The following is a 22,808-nucleotide window of genomic DNA, read 5'->3' as shown; positions in this document are numbered from 1 at the left end:
TAGTTGTACTTCATTATTAACAGCAAAATTAATCAACTGTGATTGTAAAGAAATTTACCACTTGCCATCATTTATCCACAATGCTGCATTTTCATTGGAACTGCATGTTAAAGGTAACCTTGAGCCGTTTTCAAAACTTTTACCAAAAACATATTTACAAAAACTTCTTCCAGTCTTTTGCTTTTCTAAAGGAAAATATGACAGCTATAAACACAACCTTACCTAACGACCTTCACCAGTGACTTGCAACAACTTCCCTAAGTGTAAACATCAGGTATCTCCAGACTTTGCAGAATGAGATTTGAGTTGCAGGAGGAATCTGGGGCTCTTCACTCTATACCCTAGGAGGTCTAGTCACAAACCTGCTGACTGGTCCCAGTCTGTGTGATTCTTGTTTTGGGCATTTGAATATTGTATGATCTCTGGAAGTAAATCTGCATTAAAAATAACACAACAGAACTCAAACAAAGTCAAAACCTAGAACACTGGCATATGAAATTAATTACTCTTTCAAGTGGGCAGTGAATTCCAGAAGTAAACCTTGCAGGATCCAATCACTGAAGAGTATAGGACAGCATAAATTCTATCAGCATACCAGTCCCTGAACATGTGTTCTTTCCCCACACAGGCATGTCCTTTTACATATCTAGTTCAAGCATATGATCTAAACAATCATAATAGAATTGACACATTCACATCATTTATTTCACTCTTACATCCATGGCAATTAAAAATAAAACAGTCACAAGCAGCCAGAAGGATCTCCTTTCCTACTCCCCATCAAACCAAAAGGGCTGTGTAAAATTCCTTCAGGCACAGAAGACCAGTGCCAATACTCTTTGGTGTTTGTATTTCCCTGAACAAAGAGAAACTATCTCATGAGTGCAGAAAGAGCGAGAAATTTAAAGGATTAGACACACAGATGTGCATTTTCCCAAGAGAACTGTGTGTACTCCATTTACCACTGAAGATCTCAATTTTACTACAATGTAAGTTGACAAAATTTATGGAGATACAGACAAAGACTATTGTATCAACATGGTCACCTAGTTATCTTCCAGGATAACAGACATGGAGAAGATGAATATCTGTAAGCAAATTAATAAGTAAGTTCCTGCCTTCTTGTAGCTGACTGAAATGTTGAGATATGATGAAATCTGTGGGCTAAAACTGATTAAAAGCACATTTCACAACCCCTTCTTAACCCCTCCTTAGGGTGGGATGCATGAATGGGGGTCTTCATACCATGTGTAGGAAGAGTCTTTTTCTGGTCTTGAGTGGAAGCACATCCATCTAAGTTTTCAGTGAAGCAGCTGCTCAGTGTCAGCCTCAGTGTATTTCTCATAGCACCTGCTTCCACAACACCTCTGCTCCTTGCTGTCAAGTTTAAGATAGTGCTTCCTTTCTGAGGAAATGCTGGAGCATATTACTAAGAAGTTAAGAAAAACTAGTTTCTAGCTCCTGGTAAGAGATTGAAAAAGGGCAGAGGAAGCAAGAAATGCCTGGAATCAACTGTATGAACTATATATCACCAATATATAATTGTTGGACTAGATGATCTTGAAGGTCTTTTTCAACCTTGATGATTTTGTAATTCTGTAATGGCACAATTGGTTCCCTGAGATGAATGAGCAGAATTGGTCTGACCAGTGAGAATTTAGAGGACCAACATCAGAAAACCACCAGATTTACCTTGTAACCATAAATATTGAACATTATCTTGTGGCCAGATGACTTGAGAAAAGGACTTGCAGTTACTCTAGACAATTAGTGTGAACATTTGGTGCATTTGCTGGCCTTGGAAGATAGCACTTACCAGTGTAATACAGACACAATTGATTCACTAATTAGTCTGCTGGTCCTCAGTAGAATTGAGGCAGAACTAGCTCATATGTGAACTATAAAATGAAGCAACTCTTTCTGTGCTCAGGAAAGACATAAAAAACATTCTTCATTTATTTCTGTTTCTCTATTCTCTCAAACTGTTCAAACACTTATTTTTGTTAAAGTTTCAAATTTACACTCATAGAGAGTAAGCAAACCAAAAGAAATCTAGACTTGTGGAACTTCAGAGAAGTTATGTGCTACTTTCTATGGAAGTGTAGGGTTTTGAGGTAGAATTAAATGGAACCTGACAATTCTTCAGGTATAGGTCTTCTGTAAGAATTCAGGCAATAACAATTAATCATACAAAGTGATACACAAGACTTTTTTTGGGAGAAAGAGATAAACACACAAAGAGATATAGAAGACTTTCTTTATTTTAGAAAATACCTCTGCCTACCTCAGCTCTTTTCCAGTAGTCATACATTTATCATAGTACCAATTTGCAGAAGTTATAAATAAATTCGAGTGTGCAGTGCTTCAGGATGTCTGATCCTCAAAGGTCAACCTCTTCAAATGTGGTAACAGTTTTAATATGGCCTGAAAAATTCATAAAGACTCTGTGGCACACCATGATATTTCAGTTAGCTCTTCCTCTTGTACTGCAAGCAGGTTAAGCACAAACAGTCTGGAAAACGCATGCTGGGCAGAACTAAACACATCCCTAAATCCAAGTGTAAGGTCCTGCACCTTCATCTGGGCAATCCCCAGGATCAGTACAGGCTGAGAGATGAATGGATTGAGATCAGCCCTGCAGTGGTACCAGTGGATGAAAATCTGGTCAAGACATGGCAGTATGCACTTGCAGCCCAGAAAGCCAATTATATCCTGGGCTGCATCCAGAGCAGCGTGGCCAGCAAGTTCAGGGAGGTGATTCTGCCCTTCCACTGTGCTCTCATGAGACTCCACCTGTAGTGCTGCACCCAGCTCTGGGATCCCTGATATAAGAAGGATACAGATCTGTTGAGCAAGTCCAGAGGAGGGCCAAAAAGATGATCAGAGGGCTGGAACAGCTCTCTGATGAAGATAGACTGAGAGAGTTGAGGTTGTTCAGCCTGGAAAAGAGAAGGCTCCAGGCAGATCTTACTGCAACCTTTCCATACTTAGGGCGGACTTAGAAAAAGATGGAGACAGACTTTTTAATAGGGCCTGTAGTGATAGAACAAGGAGTGATTTAAACTAAAGGAGGGTAGATTCAGATTAGATATAGTGAAGAAATTTTTTACTATAAGGGTGGCAAAACACACACAGGTTGCTCAGAGAGCCAGGAGGTGCCCATCCCTGGAAACATCCAAGCTTGATTTGGTATGGGCTCTGTGTAACCTGATCTATTTGAAGATGTCCCTGATCATTTAGGGGGCCTGGAGTAGATGACTTTAAGAAGTCCTTTCCATTGCAAACTATTTTACAATTTGATGATAAATCCTTGAATATTACTTCGACCCTAAAAGAAGCTGGGAAGAAATAGTGTGCTTTAAAAGTCCTTAAAGTCTCCTGCACATCAGGATGGTGAGCCACCATCTTGCCCAGGGTGGTTTCAACCTGTCTCATGTTGTTGGAGCTTCTGGAAAACACCCATCTGCATGCCTTGTTCTTCTGTTTTTGAGTACCCATAGAACAAAATTCCTGGGCTTGTTGGAAAAAAAACCAAAAAACCAAAACAAAAAAACCCCAAAACAAAAACAAATAAACAAAACAACAACAACAAAAACCAACACTGATGTGAGCCATAATGGCTATTATTCCTCCTATACTTAAGCTGTGTCTTCACTGATGTTTGTGAATAAATCATTTGCAGTCCCCATGCTGTCTCCTCCCCAGGTCAGCACATGCTGCTGTATGTGGGCATCCATTCTGCACTTCAGTGGTTTTCCAGGCCAAAACTTTGCCTTCTCCTTCCATATCTGCCTAACTCCCCCTGCCACAAAAACAACACCATAACTGCCATTCATATACACTTTGTCTGGGAAATGTAATGAGCAGCAAAACAGCACATTTGGCAGACGGCTGCCCAAGTGATTACCATTACAACTTAGGCAGGCACATACCAAGCCCCAGCCCTCCTAGCCCTGCGTCCTCCACATAAAATACATTCTCTGCTCCTCTGTTTACACTCTGGCTAAATAGCTTCAAAGCACAGTTATGTACTTGGCACACACACACACACACACTTCACCAGTTTGTCTCTTGACCATGTGCCTCACATGGACATCCTTGCCAGGTTAGGAGCTGTTCTGTGACTGAAACTGGGGGATAACTGATCACCTTCAGTCATGACAGGCATACCTGAACTACTGCATACTTTGGCTTCTTTTTCTGCATTTTCTCATGTCTGTCCCTTTAAGCCTTCTGTCAGAAGAGCACCTTCATCCTTATCATACTGTTAGCATACTAAATACACAAGAAAAAAGAGGATAGTAATTTAACACATATATAGAAATATAAGATCTTTTGTCTTTCTTGTATATTTGGCAATAATTAATTTTATATAATTCTTCATACAGGATTTTAGGAAAAAATCCTGCCTTACTGCAAGATGCTTAGTAAGTATTTTGATGCTAATTAATCACACTAATGCTGCATTTTTGAGGGAGGAAATTTTTAGCACTGATCTTTTGGATAAGGGCTAAGTTTGCTAAGTTTGGGGGTCAGCAAGTTTTTGTTATTTGGACAAACGATCTCTTTGGCTTTTAGAACAGCAATGGCAGAAACACCTCTAAATCTCTCCCATCTAAATGCCAGTTAATATTTTGACCTTTTCACTTACATTTATTTTACATTCACAGAGCCTCAGGCATAGACTAAAGTGCAAACCCCTCCCTATTCACACACTCTGACTAGAATTGCTTAAGGTTAATTAGTTCTTCAACAGACCCGGCCAGAGGTAATTTCTTGAGTCTGCCCTTGAACCTGGGTCTCTTGCTCTCTCTTGATTTTTATTTTGTGTCTTCCTGTTTTTGTGGCTTTCCTATAGACAATTTAAAAGCAATATCAGAAAATCCCACCTTGATGTGTTTCTGTGTAACCTGCTCTATGTGATCGTGCCTTGGCAGGAGGGTTGGACCAGAGGATCTCCAGAAGTCCCTTCCAACTCCAATGCTTCCATGAAGGTGAATGGGCTGCTACTGAACCAAAGTGTCACCTGTCCCCACTCATCAGTGCTCCCAGGCAGTCATGGCAGCAATGAATTCAACAGTAAACATTTTATATTTCAAAACCAAGTCAATTCTTTTTTCTCAATCCTACCTTATAAGCTGCAGCCAAACCTCTCCCAGGAGCTCAGCTGAGACTTGAAGTTGGATCATGGCATACAAGCATTTCTGGAAGTAAAGAGACGCCTATGAAGATTTCAAATGTTCAAGGTGCTCCTGCTTTGTGATTGCTGATTAAACAACGTGTATCCTCAGTGGCCACACAGCTGTGGCAGCAATTTTGGCAGCTGTCCTGGTGTTGTCTAATTGCTGCCTGTCACATCAGAGTGTCAGGTACCATGTCCCATGAGAAAGGCTGATTCAGAAGTTTAGAACAAATATGCCAAGGGACAAGTTTTCAGTTAATTCAAAAGAGGCTTTGTTATTCTGTCTTTAGGCATTTGGGGAGAGGGAGAAGGAGAGTCTTGCATTACCCAAGAGAACTAGATGTTTTTCCAGCACTGGAGAGCATGATTCTTTTGGTCACAGGTGCTTGAACCAAGGAGCAGGGATCCATTTAAAATAATATTTTCTATTTTTTTTTGTTTTTTGTTTGTTTAACTATTAGCTCATGCCCTAACTCTGTTCTGATGTCCTCAGACTATCTGCCTTTAATACAAGTTTCCTGTAAGGGTGCTATAAACCTCCTGTTTGTCTATGGTATCAGAAGTCAGCCTTTGTCCAGCTTTTCTCTAGCTCTGCAGGCATAGCCAGAGTGAGCTGGGATTTGAAATTAATTGCTACACATTTCCACCAGTAATAGGCTTGGGTAGCTCTGACTTGTGAAGATATTGGAGAAGGGATGGAGGAGGTTTGAGAGCTATAATTGCTGGGTAACCTCACATTGTACTGATGAGAGCAGCTGGCTCCTTATGCACTATAACACTACCAGTGAATTGCAACAAGCCATGGACTGATCTTGTCAGCCACAGTGAGAGACATCAGAAAAATGTGTCCTTGTCCAATGTGGGGAATGGAGAGACCACGTGTGAGTCTGGGGTGACCTTTTGCCTTTCGTATAAATTGGCCAGGATGAGACTAGAGTACAAGTCTCAGAAAATCTGAAAAAAAAAAAAAAAAAAAAAAAATTTCCAGATTTCCAGGTGTTTCTAAACCCCACGGAAACTGTGGTTGAACCTGGAGCATAACGGAGGGAAGAGAGGTTAGGCTCACAATTCCCTGAAGAAAAAAGTACAGAACATGAAAATTTGGTTGGAACAAACTGCTGTGCTTAGCATGTCAGCAGTCCTGTGAGAGCCCAGAGAAATGCATGCACAGGGTCTCTCCTGCACCTCCAGCTGCTTGTGAAGCTTTGTGTCAGCACTGATCATCCAATGACTGCCACAGCAACTTCTGGGGTTCTCTATATGCTCCAGAAGCCACATGGATTTATGGAAGATTCTGTTCAGTCCTGACATGCTGTGAGGAAACCAGGAGTTAGTATAGATCTATAAACATGCTCAGAGGGAGCAATTATTTCTGGCATGTGAATGATAGGATCAATATGTACACATCCTGTATAGTCTTTTCCCGTCTGCTAAGCGCATAGGGGAGATTATTTTTAGCAATGCAAGTTGTTTGCCAAGGTAGATTTTTGTATCCTTGCTGAAGTTACTTCAGCCTGGAAAAGGCCAGGGGAGAGACATCTGGTGGAAGAGCATGGATGAAGAGCAAGTCTGTTTCTAAAAGAGGGGAAAAGTTTGGACCAAGCTTGCAAAGCCAAAAGTTAGGTTAATTAAAATATTTCATCCTGTCATTCTGATGTTCATGGAAGCAAACCAAAATACTTAATAATGCCCTTCAGGGTCAGACCCTGCTTTGCTTCACTTCACTTCTAGCTGCCTCTCCCAGTCATAGTGAAGTGCAAGCCTCCAGCTCATAGGGACATCAAGCTTATTAATCAGATTTCAGATGAGATCACATTATATGGTCTGGGTCCCAGGACTGTCAGGTGTTTTATGCTGAGGACTGAGTCTGATACTTTAGATTGATCATCCATTTCTGGGCATTCAGTGGAAACTCATCTACAGTTATGCTGATAAGGTTTCACCAAATGAGGTGCATCACAATTTGAAAAAAAAAATTAGCTGTATTTCATATTAACAAAAAGCATTTTGAGCTAAAGTAGAAGCACACTGAAAGATGTAGAATGGAAGATGAAAATATTGAAATATACTCTTCCAACTACCACAAGTTGGGAGCAGGGAGACTGTAATAAGGAGATGCATTAAGCTTATGCCACATCTATAGGATTTAAGCATTAATTTCTTCAAAGTCTTTGGAAAATCTTGAATTGAATCCATATATCAAATTTACAGGAGTTGAAGGCTACTCTTGTGACTCAGAGCAGAAATGACTGAAAGAGAGAGAGAGAGAGAGAGAAAGAAAGAAAGAAAGAAAGAGAAGAAGAAAAGCTCTATCATGTATGAGGAGAATGCAAATATCTGAGAAAAAGACAAAACTAAATTCCAAAGTGCTGCACATCACAGCCAGAGTGACACACACTCAGGAATCCAGGTTTCTCCTCTGTGCCTTCCCCACGAGGCCCCCCAACCTGTTCTGCCTGTAGCACACTACTCCTTCTTGGGACAGAGAGTGACAGCCCGAGGTGGCAGTCTCCAGTATATTCATTCAGTTTTAATGTGACCTTCAAGCCATCCTTGCTCTGGTATTTTTGGTAATAAGAAGTGCAGTATGTCTGGGTACTCTCAAATAAATGATGTTGCTGGACAGTGGGACACAGCCACATTGGAGAACTGAGATAAATATGAAGTTCAGTGTTGCACCATTCACAAGAAACAGCTTCTAGACAAAATGACTCAACTTGGATATATATGCCAAGTTTATTTCTCCAGTTTAAGGAGGAGATTGTATTTTTCTTCGAAAAATCTGAGGGTATATTCAAGAAAAAGAGCTAGCCTCCAACTGTTACAGTTAAAGAGGTTAAAAACCTAAGGATAGCTTCCATCTCATCTATCAGTGGTGAAAGATACCACCTCCCTTGCTGCCTCTCTCTATTCAGTCTCAGGACTCATTCAAGGAGTTTGCCTGTAGTTAGTTTAGTCCTGAACACATACCCTGCCTTCCCTGAAATTTGAAACCTGTCTCTCCTTATGTCTCAAAGATATTGTTTTTTCATTCTTCCAAAATTTTGAGGCAAATAAAAGAAGCTATGCCCATTTTTGGGCTTCTATTTCTTCCTGGCTTACCAGTTAGCACCAGGAGTTGTGATCATATGGCTCAGCTCTTCTCTGAACCACTTCTGGTGTCAGCCTCACTTAGCCACTCTTTGCCTCTCTTATTTCAAATTCCAGTTCTCCTGTTTCCAATTCCTGCTCTCAACGCCACCAATGACAAAGCAGTAATTCAACAGGTGTGCATTACTAGGGCCTCAGAACAGATTTTTTAAAGAAAGAAGCAAGGGAATTTCATGAAACATGTTTCATTTAGTCCACAGCACCTTCTGAAATTAGGGGAAATTATTCTCTGTTATTATCTTCCATTGTTTTTTTCTTTCACCGTTATGATAAATTAACCTGGAAACCATTTTCTTCCTCAGAAATGAAGAAATAAGCAACAGATTAAGGAGTTATAACTCTATTTTGTAAGACTTCATCTGCTTCAAAAACACAAGAGCCTAGGTCTTCACCATTGGGATGAATGGTGATGCAACAGACTCTGCTTAGGCTTTGCAAATGCCACTAGAAACAAGAAATCAGTTGTGAGCTCTTCCTCACATCATACTGAGTCTTCTAGAGTTATTGTACATCTTTCCTCCTCCTCCTCCTCCTCCTTCTTGTTCTTCTTGTTCTTGTTTTTCTTCTTGTTCTAGTTGTTCTTCTTGTTCTTGTTCTTCTTCTTGTTCTTATTCTTCGTTTTGTTCTTGCTCTTCATCTTCTTCTTCATCTTCTTCGCCTCAGCTGGATGGTTACATGCTCTCCAGAACTCAGTCCAAGGGGCAAGTGAGGTATGGGGGAAGATCCTGCTGCCACTTCTGCAAGGTGAAATATTTTCTCTGTGGCAGAGGGAGTGTGTTAGCTCACAAAACTCTACAGTTTGGTCTGTTTTACTGAGTATCGGAAACTTTCAAGGGCCTTCAGCAATGTATAGTATTCCATGCTCTCATGGAACTCTCATGACTTATCACACAATCTGTAAGTTTGTTTATGAAGAAAAATTTTACACTCCAGTTTTCTTAAACTTTCTCCAGAATGCACAAGCCTTAGAGCCCTCCAGGTGCATATATGAACTCAGTTAAAGTTGGTCAGGGATATTAAGACTGATAAGAAGGCTGAGAACCTAGGAGTTCCCAGAACTGGGAAGAAGGTCTGGGGTAGAGAAGGGTGACTGCCCAGAGCAGGAGACAGTGTTTCTTAGGATAAGGAGGTGGGAAGGGGGATATGGAGCTTACAAAAATGGAGACCAGATCAGTGATTTGGTTGCTGAATGAACAGTGTTGTCTGTAAGGATGGGGAATAGGAGATAGAGATGAGGAAGAGGAGGTAAAGATGAGGAGGTAAAGATTAAGAGGTCAGTGTGTAGAGAGCATGCGTGAGGCAAAAACATAATTGATAGTTTTCGATTTTGGGCTGACACATGGGAGGACATGGAGAATTATATCCCCAAACTCTGAGCATTGGTCTTATTCAGTTGCCAACATTCAGCTGTGAAATGAATGTTTCAGCAGTGTGTGTGACTTACTGGGTCTGGTAAGGGCCACACCAGGTGGGGACATGGCACCTCTGTTGCTGAAGGGTCACAAACTTGTGTCAAAAAGGATAGTGAATAAAGGAGCCTTGAGTTTCTCTTCTGTTTGTGGTTTGGTTTTGTTTGTTTCTGTTTTGGGGTTTTTTTATTATTATTTTGTAAACTATGAAGTCATCATGCTAAACCACTGCAAAAAAAAAAATGAAATAATGCTGTTTGCAGACGTAATGATTTCAAAGACAAGCAGTGTCAGAATCAGGAGTGAATCAGTCTTTGATGACACATATACTAAATGCTGCCAGTGTCATACTGAAAAGTAGTGTCAGAACATGTAACAATGCTCTCATATGGCACACACAGTAGAGGAGAGGTGTTAAATTTGATTATGCAAGCAAAATTTGAGTTTTCCCAGCTCATGAGTGCTTTTTTTGGCAATGATAGTAGTGTTATTTTAGCTTCACGAGTATCATGTAAGCCAGTGCTGGAGTTAATGAGAGGCAGTATATACTGAACTGCATAATGTCATCTATTTTTACTGTAGAACTTTGGAGCACTAATGCCCTTTAAAGAGTTTATAGATTTTGCTTTGGCTGGGTGTTTATAGCTCAGTCTTTCACATGTCTGAATTCAACCTCTACAAAGTCTATCTATATACAGAGTTTTGCTAGCATGTAAGTAAGCTCATGTAGATAGGTGTAACAACACATTGTTTAATCAACTTCCTCAAGTAAACTATAAATGGAACTCTGCTTACTGGTTTGGATAGAATATATGTGAATGGCATCTGTGTACCTGTGCTAAAACAGACCTATGAAGAGAGAGGCCATAGAAAATTTTCTCAAAATATCTGGCTTTTGCATCCTGCTGTCTGTGTTTCTCTATATTGGGAATGCATTAATGTGGTAACTTTTTTTTTTTTAGCTAGGTAACTCATTTTGCTATTTCCACAGCATTTTGACTTCTAGGAACCATAATTGGTGTTCCATTAGGCACAGTGCTAGCTTCACTTCAAATAAATATAGAAAACTCTTCCAGTATGCATCATTAATGACTGCATAGCACACACAAAATCACTCTCCATGAAAGGAAAACAGATGGCTTATTTACGTTTTTAATATTGCACAGAGTCAAATCTTGCAATTGCTTTTATTCAAGAAAAGCTTTTGTCTCCTCTGCTGGAAGATATATTCTAGCCTTTATGGCCTCACAAGTTATTAGATAAATAATTACTGGATTTCCATCTATGACTGCAGGCACAGATTCTCTAGATAGAGATGGGATTGAAGTGTATTTATGAAACTTATAGATCATCCTTAATCAGTGGGTTCCTGAAGTGACCTTCAGATACAGAAATTGCTACCATCAGGTGTCCGAGTCTGAAGCCTAGATTTCTATGAAGAAAACAGAGTATATAAGGAATTTCCAGAGGGTGAAAAGAAAGGAGGAGAGTCACTAAATTGCTTTAAGTTGTTCTTTGAGAGGAAGTCTACCTCTGAAGATGAGGTACAGTGCCTAGGAAAATAGCATGAGCACCTTAACAGAGTCACAATATAAATACAGTCCCTGGTTGAACCCTCCCCTCGTTTTTCCAAGGAGAGTAGCACATATCAGAGGAGTATCTTGACAAGTATTTTGGTTAGAAAATATCCCGAGTCCCAGGGGGAACCTGTGTATCTCCTCCAGCTGAGTTAGACGAGGAGCACACAAGCACACGTTCAGCCTCTCTTTTGATCTCAGAGAAAATGTATTACCTGTTGATTCTATGATTTAAGTAGAAATCCATTTTTAGTAAACTTCTGGAAATCTATTTATAGGAAGATTCTTGTGGCTCTAGATGAGGCAGAGCCAGTCTGTTTATCAGCCATTTTCCCAATCTGTGCCAAGCACACTGGGATGTGAGGAAGGTGAGGTGCTCACATTTTCAGCTACAAGTTAGCCATCTTCTCTAAGATGTTCACTTAAGCTCCTCTGTGAGTCAATGAGGGCAGACAGGTGATTCCTTCCCTCGGACTCAGACTGAGACACTTTGGTGAGATGGTGCATATGAACTGAGAAGGGGCACGTTAGGTTTTACAAATCTTGGTTAACCTGTTGCAGTCGAGTATTTATTCTCCGAACTGTTGAAGAGCATAAAAAAAAATAAATAAATAACCTTCCTCCCTGACAATAACAGCAATAGCATGAAAATGAAAGGTGGAGATGGTTGGCATCCACCATTACAAAGCCTCTCTCCTCAGAGAGCAGAAGATCCTTGTGAGGGACAACTTGTGCAGCCTCTCATTTGGGCACAGGCTTTGCTGTGAAATTAAATTATTTATTCCAGTGAGACAAGTTACTAAAAGCACAAGTGCTCTTCATTGAGACTTGCATCATCAATAGCCCAACTTCCACACTACCCCAGTAGAGAGTTTCCTTTGATGTCATTGCGAATTAGGGCATCAAATGATCAGTCTGATCACTCTCATCCCCAAAAAATAATTATTGCTTTCTTTTGAACAGTGTAACAAAGGCATAACACAATTGGGAAAAGGGCACAATGCATCCACAGTGCTATGTTTGCATTGGAATAAATTTTTTTTCTGTAATTTTTCAAATTCAGATGAAGAGGAAGCTCAGACCATCTGTACTTTAAGGATAACCTGGACAACAGATGTTTCTCTTACATCATGAACATTTTGTTCCCCTCTGTGATTTGTCATCCAGTTTTTTTTGTTCACTGTTTTCATTTTTTACTACCAAGTTCTTGCCCCACTAAGTCTAACTTTTCATTGAGCTACAAGGGTATAAATCAACAACAAGCATAATAAAGTCAGTAGGTCTGTGCTTACATGGAGACAGTATTTCCTCAGTGAAAAAGTCTTTGAACATTGCTTCCTAATGCTGTCACACACTGCTCTGCAACCATGCAGGAGCTGTGGAAACTAGTGATTTTCTAAACCAGCAATTTTAGTATCTAGTTACAAAATGTAGCCATATGGTCATTTTTTTGTCTTTGTCCTAAGGGTCTGTATATATTTGCATGTTTCCTCCCGAGGGCCACCACAGACCAAGAGCACTTTGGGGACAGAAAACAACAATAGCAACACTCACTTCAGCTGGGTGGGCACAGATTGTACCATTCCCTAGGTATTGTTGGGATCTTCCATTTGTTGTGATGTTTATAATTGTTAGATTATATAAGTGCATGTGTGCAAAAGGGAAGGAGACATACACAGAGGGAAAATTCTGTTGAATGCCTTAGTAAAAAAATGCGTTAACTGGAAATCACAAAAAAAATGCTGTTTTGCCTCAGTAGTATCAAATGTTTTCTTTCCCCTTTGATCTAAAGTGAGTATTTAGGAGTCCAAAATTTATCGGAAAGTGGAATGGTGGCAACAATTTTAAGCAACATGTTCATTGTTCTGCAAAAAATGCTGTTATTCATCATCCATTCAGTCACCCTGCTACTGACTCCACTTCATTAGCATGACCTGTATCTGCATTGGGAGCTCATTCCAAAACCTCTCTTGAGGTCAGTATAGCCTGGCAATGCCTCCTGACACCTTGTGGATAGTCATGATGACTACCTGCGACCAAAAGGACCACTTGTATCCAACTTTTCTTTCTATAGCACGTCCCATTTTCCTCCTTTCTCTCTTTTGGATTTGTTTTCTCTCTAATCACAAGTTGGAGTATTTCTGGATGCCAACAGGTAAAAGTAGGAGCTTGGTAACCCTACTGCTTAAAAACAGTTTGGGCTGTTCATAAAATTGAAAATGAATGTGCATGAAGTTCTTAAAATTCAGAGAAGATGATTAATGATAGGTGGTCATCTCTATCATGCTTCTCAAGCAGTGCTGTGTGCAAATATGACATTTTCCTTTCAGTCCCAGACAAAAGCTCACCACTGTGTTGCTCCTATTGCTTACATCTGCTTACAAAACGCTTTGGGTGATGCCTGATGGCTCTTCTCAGATACATAATTGAAGAAAGGGAACCTCTGAGGAATAAAGCACTTAACCATGCTTAACTTTTTGAATTAGATGCTTAGGAATCTTTGACCCTAAGGATGATCTCAGATACATCCCAAACAAGATAAATATTCAGGAAGGACCTTGAAAGTGTTGGTTTTTTATTCTCCAGCCGTCTTGAATTTCTCTCCTAGCTTAGAGTATTTTGTGTCACATTTCATGCAAGTTGTAATCTCCAAGGGGGAAAAAGCACTTAAGCATGCTGTCAGGCTCTTACTTCAGGCTCTCAGCAATTTTCTCCTTCCTCTGAACACTAGTGTATATGAATGAGACTTATAGATATTGTCTGACTAAATAAATCAAATCACCAGCTATCTCATGGAAACTCCAGAGGTAGCTTTGCATCCCTGCTCTTCAAAATGTCAGGATGTCTTTTAAATATTATTGAAAGTCTGCAAGAAATGCCATCCAAGGTGTTGTAGCTTGAAAACAAACACATGAATCTAGGGAATCAAGTTTGGTAACTTTGTCCTAGTTATCTAAAGTTTAGTAATAAGAACTTAGAAAGGTACATATATAAATTTGTGAAACAAGAGATACACAATTATATTTTTATTTTATGTACATGGTAAATAAGTATACAAATACTATAGCAATGTAGCATAATAGCATATATATTGTTAAAATGCACTATTTCTGTAGGAAGGGACTTACACAGATAATTTATTCCAACTGCCTGATCAATTGAGGGCTGACCAAAATCTAAAGCACATTAGTAATGTCCAGACAAATGCTGTGAGAAACAAAGTCAAAAGCCTTCCTAAAATCCAGAAAACTACATTCACTGCCATTCCTTCTTCCACAAGACAGGTGACTTTATCAAATTAATTAAAGAAGACTTTCCCTTTGTAAACCCATTTTGACTGTGCCAGAGTTCCTAAAAGGAACTAGGAACCCGGAGAAATCTGGAAATTCTAAAGGAAAAATCTGTGTGTGAATAATATATTAAATCCATCCTAAAGCACATTTGGAAAAATAACAGCAAGTTTCTATGTTTTAAAATACCTGTACATGAAGTAAAATATAATTTACTGGATAGTCCATGGACAAGCAAATTATTGGGGGAAATTATTCACAGAAGAATAAATTGTCTGAAAAACTATACATTGATGGATGGTATACAGAATGGGTAGCTTATCAAATTAATGAAAACAGGAAACATCTGAGGGAAAACCTGTTAACCTTGTATATAGGTCACATAAATTAATCACATGAAGAATCATCGAAGTTGACATAACTAATGTCTTCTTTTGTGCGTATCAGACTCCATCACACAGAGATGAATTGTGCTGAAACTGCTTTTCGTCCAAGCTGGGTGTGCAGAATTGTGCATTCTGATATCCCCTACTGTAAACTTTGGTATGTCTGTATCAGATTAGTCATTTTACAGGGAAATAAATTTCTCTTGCTGGTGTTCTGTTTGATATTCCTCCAATGAGACATCTGTAATTTGCATGTCACAGAGGGATTCCTTCTGCATTACTTTCACAGTTCTTGAAGACTTTATGGGACAACATGAAGTTCTAAAGAAATATAAAAGAAGACTTTGGATCTAATTTTCTTTCTTTTTTCACTTTCTTTTCTTTTATTTTTTCTAGCCACCACTGACACACAGCACATGGCTCATGAAGAAATCTCAAACAACCTAAGAAACGGTGAGTGCAAGCTCTTGATAAGGTACTATTGTAGTTGACATCTCTGCACTGGCAAGGGTTTACAATTCCCTTGGGTGTCTCTAATTATAATGTATTGTTCATTAAAAATGGCAACAAGAGTTCACTGAGCCTGCATTCTTGCGATTAATTGCAATGTTCTCCTAATCACTTATTGTTATTTATACTTCTGCCTCCATGCAACTGATTATGTTGTACATTTGCACCATTCAGAGAGTAACAGGAGGGACACAAAGGGTGAGTTTACATGATGCAATGGAGCTTTGTGGAGATATGTCTGAACTAGTGCAGAACCAAGCTGTGTGCTGGCACAGCCCAGAGATGTACAGCATTAGAAATTTTCATCTCAGAGCTACAAGGAAGCCAGGTCAAGCTCATAAGCTTTGCCTCAGAAGGATTTGCTGCACTCTATGAAGAGCTGTGGAATCACGGTTTTCCTACTTTCAGTTAAGCTCATGCTGTTTCCAGTTGGTGAAAAAATTACAGGCAGCTCAGTGCAGGTGTCTCTCAGGAATTCCCTTTGAGCATTCCTCCCGGTATGTGATGCCTGTACAAATATCAGATACCAGATTTCTGCTAAATCCTTAGGAGTCCTAAACATATCTTTAAAATTACCTATATCCACTGACTAAGCACTGATGTACATTAAAGAATCTACTGAGCAAAATCCCCCCAAAAAGCCTCTGCAGCTCCCATCATCAGGACGAACAGAAATTTTGAGTTATCCATGATAACCTGCCTATAGCAAGACTGTAGCTTGATCCACCTTGAGTTTACATTTGTTACCAATGATTTCTGATTTTCCTTTGATGATTGTAGCAAGCAATTTTAGGTGCCTGTTACTGTATATTCCAACCTGAGACAGACATCAGTAAATTGATTTTTGGAGAAAAAACTCTGGAAATTAGTTAGTCCCTCAGGTACCCTAGATGTGGATGGCTTGGAGAGGTGCACACTTCACTGAGTAAAAAATTGGCTGGATGGATGGGCCCAGAGAGTGTTGGTGAATGGAGTTACATCCAGCTGGTGGCTGGTTGCTAGTGAGGTTCACCAGGGCTCAGTGATGGGGCCACTGTGATGTTTAATATCTTTATCCATGATCTGGATGAGGAGATCGAGGGCACCCTCAGTCACTTTACAGATAACTCCATGTTGGGTGGGAGTGTTAATTTGCTGGAGGGCAGGAAGGCTCTGCAGAGAGCTCTGGACAGGCTGGATCAATGAGCTGAGGCCAATGGTGTGAGGCTCAACAAGGCAAAGTAACACTCCTGCACTTGGGTCACAACAGCCCCAGGGAGTCATGCAGAGAGTGGCTGGAAACATATCCAGCAGAAAGGACCTGTGAGTGCTGGTTCACAGGACTTAAACCTGAGCCAGCAGTGCCCAGGTGGCCAAGAAGGCCAATGGCATCCTGGCCTGTATCAGCAACAGTGCGGCCAGCAGGAACCAGGGCAGGGATTGGCCCCCTGTACTCAGCGCTGGTGAGGCCACACCTCAAATCCTGTGTGCAGTTCTGGGCCCCCCAGTTCAAGGACATTGAGGTGCTTGAGTATATCCAGGGAGTGCAACAGAGTTGGTGAAGGATTTGAAGCACAAATCTTACAAGGAGCAGCTGTCTAGCCTGGAGAAAAGGAGGCTCAGGTGAGACCTTATCACTCTACAACCACCTGAAAGAATCTTGTAGCAAGTTGGGGGTTGGCCTCTTCTTGCAAGCAGCAAGCAAGAGGACAAAAAGGAAGCGGCCTCAAGTTGCATTAAGGGGAGGTTTAGACAAGATATTAGGAAAAGTTTCTTCCCTGAAAGAGTGGGCAGACCTTGGACTGGACGGCCCAGGGAAGTGGTCATTGTCCCTGGAAGTATTAAAAAATTTGTAGATGTGGTGCTTAGGGATAAGATTTAGTGGTGGACCTGGCAGAATTAGGGTAATGGTTGCACTTGATGATCTTGGAGTCTTTTACAACCTTAATAATTTTATAATTTTATGATTTTATGGATGTACATAAAGAAATTGTGGCAGTGACATACCAGCTCAATTTTCGGGGTGTTTTTTCAGAGAAGCCAGAACTTTCTGTGTTAGAGATCTTTCTTATGTCTGCCTCTTATATTAGTTTCCTGCTCACTACACACCTGCTCTGAAACTCTTCTGTTCCTCAGTTTCAAGCTTTTAGTTGCAATCTAATGCTATTTGCACAGCATTATTGCCTGGAGGTCTCAGTCAATGCTGGCAAGGCTCCTACTGGCATGTTATGTTAATAACTACTTAGTTTTGTTCTCAGTGAAAGGAATTTATTCCAACAACTGGGATTCATCCTGGTTTTTTTTAGTGAGTACACAGCTATACTCTAGTACAAATACTAAAGGCCAAGATCCCTAAAAATAGAAAGGTAGGAACCACCAGCATCACTGCATCCGAGCCAACAGCTGCAGGGCCCATGGAGAAGCTGCCTGGTCCAAACTGCACACCCACACCTGACCCCACTGTCACAGACCACTGCTCCTGAGAGCAAATTTACATTTGCTTACCTCTGATTGAGGATTTTGAGCATCCAAGTATCCCCCTGACAGCTTATATTTAGATATTTTAGCCAGACAATTGTTGAAATTTTGGCCCACCCTGGCATGTAAATACTGCAGGAAAAAAATCATGCAGATAAGGACTTGCAATATACTGCATCAATTAATACACAGTGATAGGAATTAAGATTGCAGAGTGAATGCTTGTCTGTAAAGTACTTGTTCTTCAGTACATGCAAAATACGTCCCTAACATTACATGCATTTGTATTTGGCACTACAAGGATACATCTCTATAGTGTAAGCTTGGCATTTTGACTGCCTGGGAAGTTTCAAAATAAATACCCCCAGCCAACAAAAAAATGCCACTCACAGGCAACAAAAAGTAGTATGTTAAAATCTGTATTTTTAAAATATGTCTGTGAAATTTTACAGTCATTTGCATTTCAAGTCTGCAATTAGATTTTAAAAAGCCCACAACTGCAGCTGTGACAAGTACTCTGTTATGTGAAAAAAAAAAAAGGCACGTAAATAATCCTCTTATCCTCCAATAACAGCTCTGATGAAAACAAATTTTAGCATAGCACTCAACAATTGCCTCTTCAAGGTTGTTTTCATGCTTGATACAGTATGAATGGTAAACCTAAAAGAACTGGCATTCAAACAAGATATGTTTTTAATTCCACAAATTGCTCTTGATATTGCATATGACTCTTTACAGAGCATCTTCTCAGGCTTTTAGGATGAGCTGTAGAGCATCCCCAGAGCTACAGAGAGGCTTTCCCTGGCACACAGGGTGATATGGCATCCCATCAGCTCCATCATTATCCAGATGAAAGGGAGATAAAGGTTTCTAGGGATGGCCATCCATCAGCTCCCCTGGAGCTGAGTACATATCCTCCCATGAAGTGGAGCATGACACACACTGGGCAGCCAAATACACCAGCAATTTGTTAGGTGTGCAGTGCACTGCTCTGCACTTTGGCTGGTTGTTGCCATTGCCAATGGTTTTCCCTGCTGTTCATTAAGGGTGACATTTGTAAGCATTTTTTATACTTAGCTGAGCTGGCAAAAGTGCCAACTTGGTGCTGAAGTTTGACACAGTCCTGTCCTGAGCACCTGGCTTCACATATGGACAATGGCATCAGTTTTAAACCTCAAGATAATCCAAAGTTTAAAGTCTCTTCCTGTCAGCATTAATGCTGATGTTGTAACAGAGGTGTGTTAGGTCTGAGCCCCAAGACCTCGTGGAGGAAATGTGGCATCTTGGAAAACAGCCATTGCTTACCTCAGAAAGAAAGTGGAAAAGTGAATTACACAACAGGGAAACGTGAATTATAGACACAAAAGATGAATAAAAGTAAATGACAAGGTAAGGACTGGATAGGGGAAGAGACTGATGATTGTTGTTGGGAGAGTGTGTTGAAATGACACAAGAGAGGACATGATAAGGAGGAATGAAAACAGTAGGAACAGTATATAATAATTTTGTCATTTATGATCCATAAAGAGGGTTATTACATTTTTTTTTCTGAGAGGTGAGAGAAAGACTAAGATGGTGGTCAGGGGAGAAAAGCACACAATGTGACCTAAAATAGCTGAATGTGTTTCAGCTTAGCAAAAGTAAGGTTGAGAAGGATGTGATTTCTCTCAAGAAATATATCAAGAGTAAATGCCAGATGGAGAAGGGCTATTTGAGCTAGAGGGCAATTTTGGCAAAAGAGCAAAAGGAGGAAAATTAGCCATAAATACTTTCAGCCTGGAGAGCTTTCTACCCATCTGAGCAGCAAGAGTGTGCACTGTCCTCTCATTTGGTGCCACTGGGGCAGTCTCTGGGATTTAAAAGTAGTGCCTGATCACAGGATGGAGAAGAATCAGTGACAGGACTGCAGGACAAGGAAGGATGCTCCTAATGTTCAGGTCGTTGGGAAAAGCCAATGAACATGGAAATGAATGGAGGATTTGCTGCAGCCTTTTCGTCAGCTAGCAGTCTATCAATAAGACTGATGTACTGAGAATTTCCACAGTTGGCTGTCAGACCTTCACCCAGCCAGTCCCCTGAAGCTCTTACCTTCATGTTTTACAACCACTTTTCAATGGAAAAGAATGCATATCGGTGAAGACAGTGCTTCAGAAATTACCAACACATTTCCTTACTACAGCTGAAGCTACAAAGTATGCTTTTCAAAATCCTTTGACATGCCAGCCAGCACTGAACTCCAAATGAGGCAACTAAAGAAATATTAGACAGAAATTCTTCCAAAGTTGCTAAATTATTGTCAGTATTGAAGGCAGCCCCTCCTTGAAGGTTCTCCTTCCTTTTGGTTGTTATGATTTCTCTGTCCTTTAAACCTGTAGTAACTCACCCTGAGACTGCTGGACTGGTGTCAGTGGGCAGGAAGCAGCATGAAAGTCAGGCAATGTTTTTAGTTTTGCATATAAGAAAGTTCTGGCCAGAAGTTCTTCACTTACTAAATCAGAACTGTCCCATAAATTCAACATGGTTCAACACAGGCAGGTCTCAATAACGTTTCCTTTCCAACAAAGCATGTAATATGCCTGATAAAACATCAATAAAATTTAAAATATTGTATCGACATTTTTATTAATAATTGGAATACCTATCTGTTGCAGTCGGATGCCAGCTATCTGGAGATGGGGAGAGTTTTCTGACCTGCCAGATGTGGTCTGCTTCCATTTCTTGGTGGTGGTGTGGAGGGCTTTTTCGTTTAGTTTAGCATTTTGCTGCTAAGGGGCAAGCCTGGGTTTTGTGGACAACCACAGACAAACAAAAACTCAACCTGATTGTTTTTCACCTCAACAGCAACAAAGTACTTGATTAAACTAAAATCACAAAAGTTCCTATCCCTTGTGTCTATTGCAATTCCTGGTTTCAGTCCACTACTGTATTTTGATCTTTCCTATAGACGTCTTATAGTCTGGCAATTTTTGTATCTTGATCTTCACATAGTCAATTAAGATGTAATTTTTCTGGCAGTCTGGTTAATATTAATTTCAGGTAGTATGAAAAGCCTGTTGAAACCTCTGAGAGCTTTTCTTTCAGCTATAATGGGCTTTGGATCAGAACTCATAATAGCAGTAATTTGCTTGAATCTATTCTAGCTAATGAGTGATTAGCAGATGCTTTTCCCCCTCTTTGCCTAACACTTGATAAACCAGAATCCATGAGGACCTGTGTACCAAATAATGGTGTGATTTTACAACTCTCGAATTGCCTTAGAAAATAGATGTATAAATCATGCACATAAAGGCAATGGATATTGACAAATTCTCTGCTATTAAAGAGGTGGCTTGCTGTGCTTTATGTGAGTCTCTCAACAATAATGTGTTACCTGTCATGGGACACTGGGAAAAACTATCAGGTCTTTATATATCTTAGTGTCTCCTTTCTGTTCTCTTATTATTTTTTTTTTTTTTTGAGGTGATTTACATGTCTTTGGTATTTCAGCTCAAATTCCCTCGTTTTTAGGACCAAATCCTTGTTTAAACATTGTTAAACCATTGTTCCTTTGCGCAGGAAGAGAATTAGGCAAAGGAATTACTTGCTGTTATTCTCTAAGTCACCTTCCAACCCAAGCAACATTTCTAAAACTGAAAGATACCGACTATCAGGATTTGTTCTACTCGACCTTTCATGATATTTAGGCATCTGGCTTTCCAGCTCAAGTAATCAAGATGATAATTAAACCTACATCTTTGTGAATGTCAAAACTGTCATCTGCATTCAGGATGTTACAGGTCTGCAAGAAATCATGATCAAGAGAAATTTAACATCAGTGAGGTCATTAGGAAATTGTTCCAGCATTGGCTTCACCAAAAACTACCTTGTCAAAGCAAATGAGATACACAGAAGCGTGTTATATTAACTTCTCCTATAGAATATCTAATCAGTGTTGTTATAAAATAAGCATATTCTTCAAATAGAACTGTCAGCAGTACATTAAATAATGCCCAGGCAGCACTTGAAGGTAATGAGTATCCTTTAGTGTTTCACTTCTAATACCTTGCACTATGTGCAGTTGTATATACATTTATAACACCAATTAATTACTTTCCTTCTGCAAATGGGCATTGCATTTTTAGAGAAACCAACAAAAAAACCTCTACGCTTCACATTAAAAAATGGAAAAAGAAATAGTAATTCAAAAATTAATTAATGATGCAGTAGCCTCCAGCTTAGAATAAGGCAGAGTCAGGACTGTTAAGTTCATGGGAAAATGGGTCTTGAAATTGTTCCCATTTGCAAATTAAGTCATGTCACAGTTTTCCAAGTCACAAACAATCAGAAGTAATTTTCCACTAGCCAATGTAGTTCTGAGTTTTCAGCCCAAGCTATAAACCCACACTCAGCTCTCACTGATAACAAAGGGAGGTGAGCAGGGCACTGTTGGTCATGATAAGGGATCAATCACAAGACAGGCTGTCTTTTGTCATCTGCACTGAAACAGTTTCATCCAAAACATTATAAATATAGGCAAGCATAGGAATTATTTCTATTTCCCGGGCATTATTTCTCTCTCATGCTCCCCATCACATGCAAAATTCAAGCACAGCAACTCCAGCTGCAGAGCAGCATGCAACAGCACTTCTGTGCACAAGTTTCCTCTGCTCAAATCTTTCTTTGTAGATGGTTTTGCAGCTAGTCAAAGAAATGAAGCTAAAAAAGTTGGCTTGGAACTCCAAATTTGTGCTTTAAATAGCCAGGATGATAGTATGTGTTTTCGTTTCTTCAAAATAGGGTCTACAATGATGGAAGGACTAACTGGATACCTCAGATAAATGTGTCATGTGAGATGGAGTGAATTCAGT

At 40.0% G+C, this 22,808-nt stretch overlaps 1 long non-coding RNA gene across 1 annotated transcript in view; it reads left to right on the top strand.

The window, feature by feature from the left end:
- The window catches only part of LOC148224882 (uncharacterized), a 66,205-nt gene that overhangs the window by 24,831 nt on the left and 18,566 nt on the right, over nt 1–22,808 (top strand). Inside the window, exon 2 of the long non-coding RNA XR_015801612.1 lies at nt 15,391–15,447. This is a non-coding gene — a long non-coding RNA (uncharacterized LOC148224882). The remainder of the gene's footprint in view (nt 1–15,390; nt 15,448–22,808) is intronic.

Source organism: Sturnus vulgaris, chromosome 2 (assembly GCF_052056855.1).
Source record: "Sturnus vulgaris isolate bStuVul1 chromosome 2, bStuVul1.hap1, whole genome shotgun sequence".
NCBI classification, from domain to species: domain Eukaryota; kingdom Metazoa; phylum Chordata; class Aves; order Passeriformes; family Sturnidae; genus Sturnus; species Sturnus vulgaris.
Note: the sequence above shows the minus strand (reverse complement) of the source record. Positions and strands in the feature narration are given on the sequence as shown.